Source organism: Podarcis filfolensis, assembly GCF_964270895.1.
Source record: "Podarcis filfolensis genome assembly, chromosome: 3".
NCBI classification, from domain to species: domain Eukaryota; kingdom Metazoa; phylum Chordata; class Lepidosauria; order Squamata; family Lacertidae; genus Podarcis; species Podarcis filfolensis.
In genome coordinates this window covers 52,475,577-52,484,753 of record NC_139606.1, presented here as the reverse complement: position 1 = coordinate 52,484,753, position 9,177 = coordinate 52,475,577, and positions in this window count along the sequence as shown.

The following is a 9,177-nucleotide window of genomic DNA, read 5'->3' as shown; positions in this document are numbered from 1 at the left end:
TTTTTGTTCTTTCATTTAAATCATAGCCAGATGGAGGTTTGTAGCAGAGGATGAGTGTCCTTGGCCTGTTGGCTCTTGCAGCAGCCTTGTATTATGAAGCTAATGTGAAACAGCTGGGATTCAGCCTAAGAGGGTGACTGGAAGTGAAAGGCTTTTGTACTCTTATAATTATTCAAGAATTACTTTCTTTAGTGTGAGTCTTTGTGCACTGTTGTCAGAAGGAAGGAAGAATATTTTCTATGTAGAAATAAATATATTTTTCCCAACGTTCGCACTTGGAACTCTTATCGCAAATGAGTTGAAGCAAAACAAAGGTAAAATCCTATCCATATCTGGAAGAATCCAAAGGGTCATTTATGCTAATAGATCTTTAAAAATGTTACAAGAAACCTTAGAGGGTGTTTGTTTGCTAGACTACCACCAGCAGCTGATAATATGGTGGGGCTGCCCTGTTTACCTAACCTCCCATCTTGCTGAGTCACTGCAGCATCCCAGGATGGAGGCGATGCATCGGTGGCAAGGGCAGTGCAGTGCAAATGTGCTGGCAGGAGTGCTAGATTGGCTCCACCAGCACATTTGCAATGACCTCACCTCCTCGAGTGCTGCAGCAACTCAGCCAGGCAGATATTATTATTATTATTTTATTTAATTATATCCCACCCTCCCCGGCCAAGGCCAGGCTCAGGGCGGCTAACACCAAATATAAATTACAATAAAACGCAATAGAAAACAACAACAAACAAACAGTTAATTAAAATACGGCTTAAAATACAGCCTCATTTTAGTAGTAACCCATAAATCAAGACCATAAAGAGAGGAAACATCAGATATTCACCCTGCCAGCTATCCATGCTGGTCCTACATGGGCCAGCAAAAAAGCCAAGGGAAAATTTATATACCAAATCCCATATAAGGGGTCAGAGTGAGTCTAAGCCGAAGGCCAGGCGGAACAGCTCCGTCAAATCCCGCAGCACAGCCACCCCACCCCTACCATCAGGAAGGCTCACTAGAACTACAAAAGTACAAGACATTATTCCATTCAATAAAAATGCTCTGTGTCAATCTTTACAAAGCCCTTTTTTTACAATTGTACCTACCAGCTGCAGGGAAGAGTGGGGTCTGAATTATATCCCTGAACAGCTGTTTATCTAACACAGGGGCAGCCAATCTGTGGCCCTCCAACTCCCACGAGGCCTTGGCAAGTGGTCAGGGATGATGGGAGTTGTAGTCCAGCAACATCTGAAGGGACAAAGATTAGCTCAATTCAAAAGCCAACTCTAATCTGTGAACTCAATTCAAGCATGCGATATCACCTGCATACTGAGTGTGTGTGAATTACACAACTCTCCAAACATTGTGCAGATCACTAATCTGTTTTTATGGTCCAAATGCACAAAAGTTTTATTACTATGTATAGAGTCAGACTGAGATTAAACAGCTACAAATGCATTATGTGAATCAGTCCTCTGTAACAGCATGGCAAACATGGTGTGTCCCCAAAGAGTAACTGGTTTCTTTTGACACGGGCTAGCAGCTAGGATCTCGTTTCTTGAAAATGATTTTAGCACTATCTCAGTTGATCACAAACAGGCCTACATTGTCAGGTATGAAGCCCCAGTTTCATGGTGGATCAAATACTTTAAATGAACCAAGTCCCAGGTGTCACTGCTGACATTTCCAAGTTAAAGGATCTTGGAGCCAAGAAATAGCTCTTCATGAGACCCTGGAAAGTTGCTCCTAGTCACAGAAGACTGCTCTGTACAATGGGCCACTGCTCTGACTCCGTGAAAGGCAGGTCCATTTATCTTCATTAATAGGTTACCTGATGGCTATAGTGTTTGTGAACCATCATGTTGAATAGAGTCCACCACATTGGGCCTTCTGAATGCCTGACCTGCTGGCTTCCCCCACCCCTCTTAATTTTATTTTTGTTGCATTTATGTCCCACCTTTTTCCCCCCAGGAGCTCATAGTTCTTCTCCCCTTCCCCATTTTATTCTCACAACAACCCTGTGACAGTAGGTTCGGCTGAAAGGCAGTGACTGGCCCAAGGCCCACCCAGTGAGCTTCATGGCTGAGTAGAGATTGTTGCCAACAGTGCCAACAAGCAGCAAAAAAGGAGATCTATAAGGGTCTAACAGGCCACAAAATAAGGCTTGTGTGTTGTATTCAGGTTGGTGGGCCAATGTACAGCAGACCTGTAATAACCTAAGCAAAATGGGTAACAATACTATTTGTTCCCCAGGTATTTTCAGGGTAAGTAGCAGGTAGACAAATCTGCACATTGTCTGATATTCTACAGTGCAAAACACTTAGAAGAGATATGTGAAAATACGTGAGGTTGCTGTGACATATAATTGCTCATATAATTATGTGGAAAACACCTTAAGCAGCTGCTCCGCAAAGATGGTGTAGAAAAATGTGTGGAGGACACAATGTTTGCCTCAGAAAACGGCTTGCCTGTTTCAATTCATAGCCAACAAAAATTACAGATTCATTCATAATGCTAAAATATCACAGCATTGCCACAGCTACACCAGAAAGCAATTGTTATTCAGAGTGTGTAATAGACAAAAAGAATGCGTGTATTTTTTATTGAAGCGTGGTATCAAATGTATCTGTTCAGAATGCTGCTGAGAGGATTTCCTTACCTGGCGTTATTTAAATCCTTGGCAAATATCATTTCTTGTGCTTCTAGTACAGCTTTTGCCAATAAATTATTGTCTGATTATAGTATGTCTTGGTGGCATGATAGAGAAAGGATCTCCATATCTCCAGGAGTCTTCGTTTCTAACATTACCCTTGAACAATGCTGTCTCTAGGGGCAAAAGACACCCAAGTGGTTTCGGAAATAATTACTTCTGGCAAAGCCCTTCATCTCTGAGTATTCATGTGAGTACGAATGAATTATTCCAGGAACAGAAGAGGAAACTCCCAGAGGCTGGTATTTTGTATGAGTAATCCTTTAGATTTGGGGGCTGGGGAAAATTGTCTGTGAAAGAAAACACAGAAAGACTGTAATCCCTGAAGTATCTAACTGAATCGGTTGTGGGCAACCAAGCCTTAAAATGGTCTGCTAGTAAAAAGCCTTCAGAACAGTGTTTTAATGATTTTTAACTGTTGGGGAATGAACTCAAAAGGACTCATTTAAACATGCACAAAGGTACTCATTTCATAAAGCTAAAAATTCCATAGTAAAGCAATACTGTGATAAATATATTTCAGCATTGAAATCACGTCTTCTCTATTCAGCTCTTAGACCACTTATTTGAGTACTTTCCCCCTTCCTCAATATTCTAGCCACAGTTTGTGGGCAAGATAACACACGCCGCACCCCCACGCCCCCAATCCTAACAGCTTCAAATATTTTCAATTCAGATATTTATTTATTCATTTATTTATTTAAAAATCACATCAAGCCTTTGCCTTGATAATAACTGTCTCCCTTTTCATTAGTTTTCTTTTGTCCAGCACAGCTGGTCACTTTCTGGTATATCATCTGCTGCAGATTCTAATTCTTGTTGGGTGTGTGTGGTTTGTCCTCATTCTTTTATCCAACTGAGGAGCATCAGCCTCTTTCTTAACTCCAAAACATCTCTTTTTAACAACGGTGGTAGCAATAGCAGTGGCTGAAGAGTGCCTATAGCTGCTCTCTTTTCGCATTTCTTTTAGCGTTTGGCATCATGCACACCCCTTCCCCAGGTCTCTTGAGATATCTGTCTACAGCAGGGGTCAGCAACCTTTTTCAGCCATGGGCCGGTCCACCATCCCTCAGACCATGTGGTGGGCCGGACTACATTTTGAAAAATAATGAACAAATTCCTATGCCCCACAAATAACCCAGAGATGCATTTTAAATAAAAGCACACATTCTACTCATGTAAAAACACCAGGCAGGCCTCACAAATAACCCAGAGATGCATTTTAAATAAAAGGACACATTCTACTCATTAAAAAAAAACACGCTGATTCCCAGACCGTCCGTGGGCTGGATTCAGAAGGTGATTGGGCCGCATCCAGACCCCGGGGCCTTAGGTTGCCTCCCCTGGTCTACAGACTCAAATCTCACAACTTGAGACTCAAACCCAGGCCTCTCTGTCTCTCGCAGAAAGGAAGAGTACATAATGGTGCTTGCTTATACTCCAATTGGCTTTCACAGTCCAGCAAAATCTCCCTGTTAGACTTAAGGCTGCCTCTTTATTAATATTAGGCAAGACCAATAGGTGTTTGTCCTATCTGAATTTATTGATATGCTTTGTAAACTGGTTTCTTCCCCCACCACACCCATTTTGTATTTTGAAAATAAATCAACTTTTGTTGTAAGCTGCTTTCTGCACACCCAACTCTGGAAAAGGTGGCAAATGAATGAACAGAATCAAATAAATCAGTAATCTGTAGGCAAAGGGGAAAGGGAGCTTGGCAAAGGATTCAAGGCATGTATACACTGTGTAAGGATCCCCAAATTAGATGAAAGCACACATGCAGAATACCCTCTAAATGATTATGTATTTAGCAACACAGGCTTAAATTTTCACCCTCCTCCCATTATAACACCAGGAGCAATCCAAAAGTCTGGGTACAATGAAATTTTCTATCCACTTTCTATTCTAAGATAGAAAATTACTTAAGCAAGCAGTTAATATTTCATCGCTGTTAACACCAAAGCTTGCACTTCTTTCAGCGGAGCCCTATCATTAAAACTGACCTTCACGGCTCCTATTATTCCCAATGAGCCTTCAGATAAGATTCGTGTCATTCATTTTTGTCTGTCTCCTGTCACAAAGCAAGCAGGGTGAAAAGTGGGATGTGATTTATGTTTACTGAGAAAGAACCTAGGATGGGTTACATGGGGAGAGGAGCAAAGGAATCCATATCATGTAGAAGAATGAAGCTGGGTGAACTTTACTGGTGAGGAAGTTTTACTTCACTGGGGGGGAATTCATGAGGGCTGGTGTGGAATTTCCCCACTATTTTATATGTTAAAAAATGCCCTGTGTAGAATTTTATGAAGTGCCCAATCTGATGACAGGTTTGGGTGCAATCTTCTGAAACCATCTAGCAGCCGCAAGATGACTCCTGTGATTACCTCACTGCTCTAAATCCCTTGGTACTGTGTAATGCTAAAGCCAGGGAGTTCAGACTATTCTGGCTTTTGCAAGACTCCTCTAACGTTGTGTGCTATGAGGACCTTCTCCAAGGAATAGTAGGTGACTGTCTAAAAGGCAGCCTTGAAATCTGATCAGGCCATGCAAGTGGTTTAAAGGTTACCGGACCAGTTGTGCTCAGAACATCTGTGTCTGAGAGCCTGCCAGGGATTCAAGTAATCAGATTTACTACAGCGCAGAGGGATCTGAGCTCCAGATCTCCCTGCCAGAATTTGCAAGCCTCCTTAGTAGGGCAGCAAGCGTAATCTATTTATACTATGCAATGAGAGCAAGTCGGTGAGTGCAGGGATGAGCTTTCAGCAACATTTCTGTACTCGGCTCCCCCAGCCGAAAATATATATGTGTGTGTGACATGCTTGGTTCTCATCCCTGTTGCCCTGAGACTGCATAACTGAGCAGAAAACACACTCTAACTTCTGCCTCTGACCATGTGGCCAAGGGCCACTGGGAGCCTGCATATCCCCTGTCTCCCGGGAAGATCAGCACAGTTAAATGGTCCTATCCCACAGCCAGAGAAAAATCAGCTACAGAAAGCTCAGTTTCTTCCTTCCCTGCCAGAAGGAAGATTTGGCTCCATTTGCATGGGGACTGCAGAAATGAGGGGGCATTATGGTCTGGCACCCTCCATCCCCCAGAAGATTAAGGGCGGCTAGGTTGTATGAATATGTGCACTTAAAGGCGGGGAGGCCCACATGCTCAGATGATTCTGCTAAGGTTATTTAACTTGAAAATTTGATATATGAATCTGCTTGCTTTTCTCTTCTATCCCCATTCCTTTTTCTTTTTGTTTTGTGTCACTTATTATTTTATTAACTATTAAATTTGCCTTTAGGTCTCAGAGCAGTTACAACATAAAATCACAATATAAAAATACAAAAAATTTAACCTCCTAACCGTGCTTAACATATGTTAGCTTATAAACAATATAGTAATATAGATATTGGCCAGCAAGCAAACTACTTTATAATCTTATAAAATAAGATGCTATTCAAAACCATTAAAGGCTTGCGCATATATGGACCATTAACGTGGATGCCACTTTCCCTGTGGAACCAGGAGTGAGAAACCAGTAGTCCTCTAGATGTTGCACTTCATCATTTGCTTTTGCCATTGTAGTAATGCCTTCTTTTAAAAAACAAACAAAAACCATGCCAATCAAATTTCCTGGTGGAGAGCCGCTTAGATGTTTTCTTTGCTACAGAGCTACTGCATTCCTCTCACATACCCCTCCTGGACGACTACATTACAGAGAACAGATACTAAACAGGGCAAGAGAATAAAACAGGAGAGCCAGGAGCTCTGTGGGGAAAAGACTGCATTGACTGAGCTTTCTTGGACTTGAACTTGTCCAGTAGAGAGAGCATCTGGTGTACCTCTCTTAAAATGTCTGAACTGCGTCAAACACGGTTACATGGTAACAACTAAGATTAAGTCTGAAGGTAAGGCTTCCTGATAACATTCTCTGGGCATGGATGACAATCTTGATCAAATTTTTGCAAACACCAAAACAGCTGCTATCCCAAATAGCATTTCAGTGCTACCTACTGCTTTTGAGTTCCCAATCCTTTGTTGATACAAAAGAATGACTCTAAGAGAGCTGTGGAAAACCTCAGGGTTGTGGGTTCAAAACCCACATTGGGCAAAAGAGTCCTGCATTGCAGGGTGTTGGATCAGATCGCCCTTTTGGTCCCTTCCAATTCTTCCAGCAGTTCTATGATAGATATAGATATAGATATATGTACACACATACATATACTATCTCAATCTATGCATTTATCCTGAAACACACATTTTAAACCCTTGTTGATGTGCTTCTTAAGGTGAGAAGTGTATCACAACATTCAGAGAAGTGCAAAATCCATATGGTAATTCTGATCTAATCCATATATCAGTCTGGGAGCTCTGAGTTAGGTCGGTTAACATCAACATTCCAGAAATCTAATTCTTCAAGCCTCATACACATAGTCTTGCATACAAGGATTTCTGCAGACAAACATTTATTCAATTGAAAACCAGTCACCTACAAAAAGTTGATTGGAACTGTCAGAAACGATAACAGCAGGCAAATATTTGGTGAAAAAAGGTGGGAGATTCTTGCAGGCTGCAGCAGGTACCTGGAGTGTTCTAGTGAGTGAAGATAATTTCAGGTACAGCCAATTTTCCCAGGTACTGGCTGTGATCTTTTACTAGCAGCCTTGTGTGCATGTGGATCCCAATTCAGAAAAATGATCCACTCAGAGAAACTTGCTTCTCCTATAAATCCCTGGCACCTCATTATGTGTAATGCTCAATCTTGAATTAAACACTCCTTTAGCTTTCCTTAATGCTACATGCACTTCCAAGTATATGTGTGTTTTTGTCTTTTCCTAGCCAGTACATTCCCCTGTTGCCTCTTGACGCCTTTCTCATCATATTGACTGAATCTTCCTTTACTCCTGAAGCATAATTTCCAAGTAAATTCCTCTCTCTCTCTCTCTCTCTCTCTCTCTCTCTCTCTCTCTCTCTCTCCTATTGTTTATTCTTCTTCTATTAATCATCAAGTGTCTGCTAGGTAATGATCAATGAACAGTTAATTGAAAGCAAAAGGGAATAAGGAAAGCATTAGTTTGTTGCTGATCTTAATTAAGGAGATATGTATTGCTGTGGGGAAAACTGTAATAAATAGCAAGAGAGGTTTTTATCATTAAGAGGGAGTTAATTGGAAGTTGCTTATAAATTAACATAGAGGCATTGTGATCACTCTTTTGTTTGCATCTCAGCAGGGTGTAACAAATCTTGTAGCCTTAAATCCTAATAAGATGAAGATTCAGTTAGCTACAAAATTCATACAGCCCTAAATGGAAATAATTTATAATTTCTTCATCAGCCACGAAGCTGTAAATAGGTGACAGAACATTATAGCTGGGTAAAGGCTGCTTACCTAGAAAGCAGCCCTCATTCTTACTCCGCTCATACTGATCCTCAAAAATAAGTTATTTGATTTTAGAGGCTATTCCCACTCCAGCTGCTACAGGTTAGTGTCTCTGAGCCCCTTCAGATATGATAGTGCACCACAGATTGCATTTTTGAGCAGCTGTAAACTTTTGGATTTCGTGCTCCCCTCCCCTTCTGTACTCCTTCACACAAGGAAAGAAAATGTAAATATTTCCCTCAAGGTTTCTAACAAATAACAGTGTCACGTTTTATCCAAATGAAAGAAACCATGGTTTGACATCCTGGTTCATTAACTAATTGTGGTTTGGATGTTGCAGTTTCACATATTTGGACAAAACAGGAAACTCTTCAAAATTACAATCAGATGTTTTATAGCCTCCTGAAAGCAGACAGGCACTGTGGCTCATGTACATAATGCTAAAGCCATGATTTGTGTTTTGTCTGGGCCTATACATCCAGCATTACCTAGAATCTATAGTTTTGCCCTCTGCTAGGAGCAGAAGAGCCTCTGGTGACAATTGTAAGCTTGACATACTGATCAAAATCTGAATATTAAATAGTTGTGTGCTAAAAAAATGTATCCTGCAATTTTATTCACCAATTAATTAGAAAATAAATGTATGAATTACCATAATTTTGAAAAATACAATAAAACAACATCCCTCAAATAATTTACAACAAATTGTAGTAACAGGAAAGTATAAAAATTACAGCGGACTGATGCAACATAACCCTTTAAAATGCCTGAGCAAATAAAGAAGTATTAACCTGGTACGGAAAATACTGCCATGTTGGTGCCAGGCTTACCTTGCTAGGAGGGCATTTTAGAGGTAGGGTGCATCTCTAAGGAAAGTACCTCTTTTTAGAACATACATAACATACCTCCTTGAAGGAAGACATGTGGGGAAAATTATAAAGGAGATAACACCATCCCAATTAAAATGGAGGAAAAGAACTTGTTCAATATAAGCAGAAATTAGGTTGCCAATTTTTTTAGCAGACCAGACCCACATATTAACGATTTGTATGCAATTTGCAGCCTCTGAACTTCCTCCATTTTGAAACTGTTCAAGGTGGAC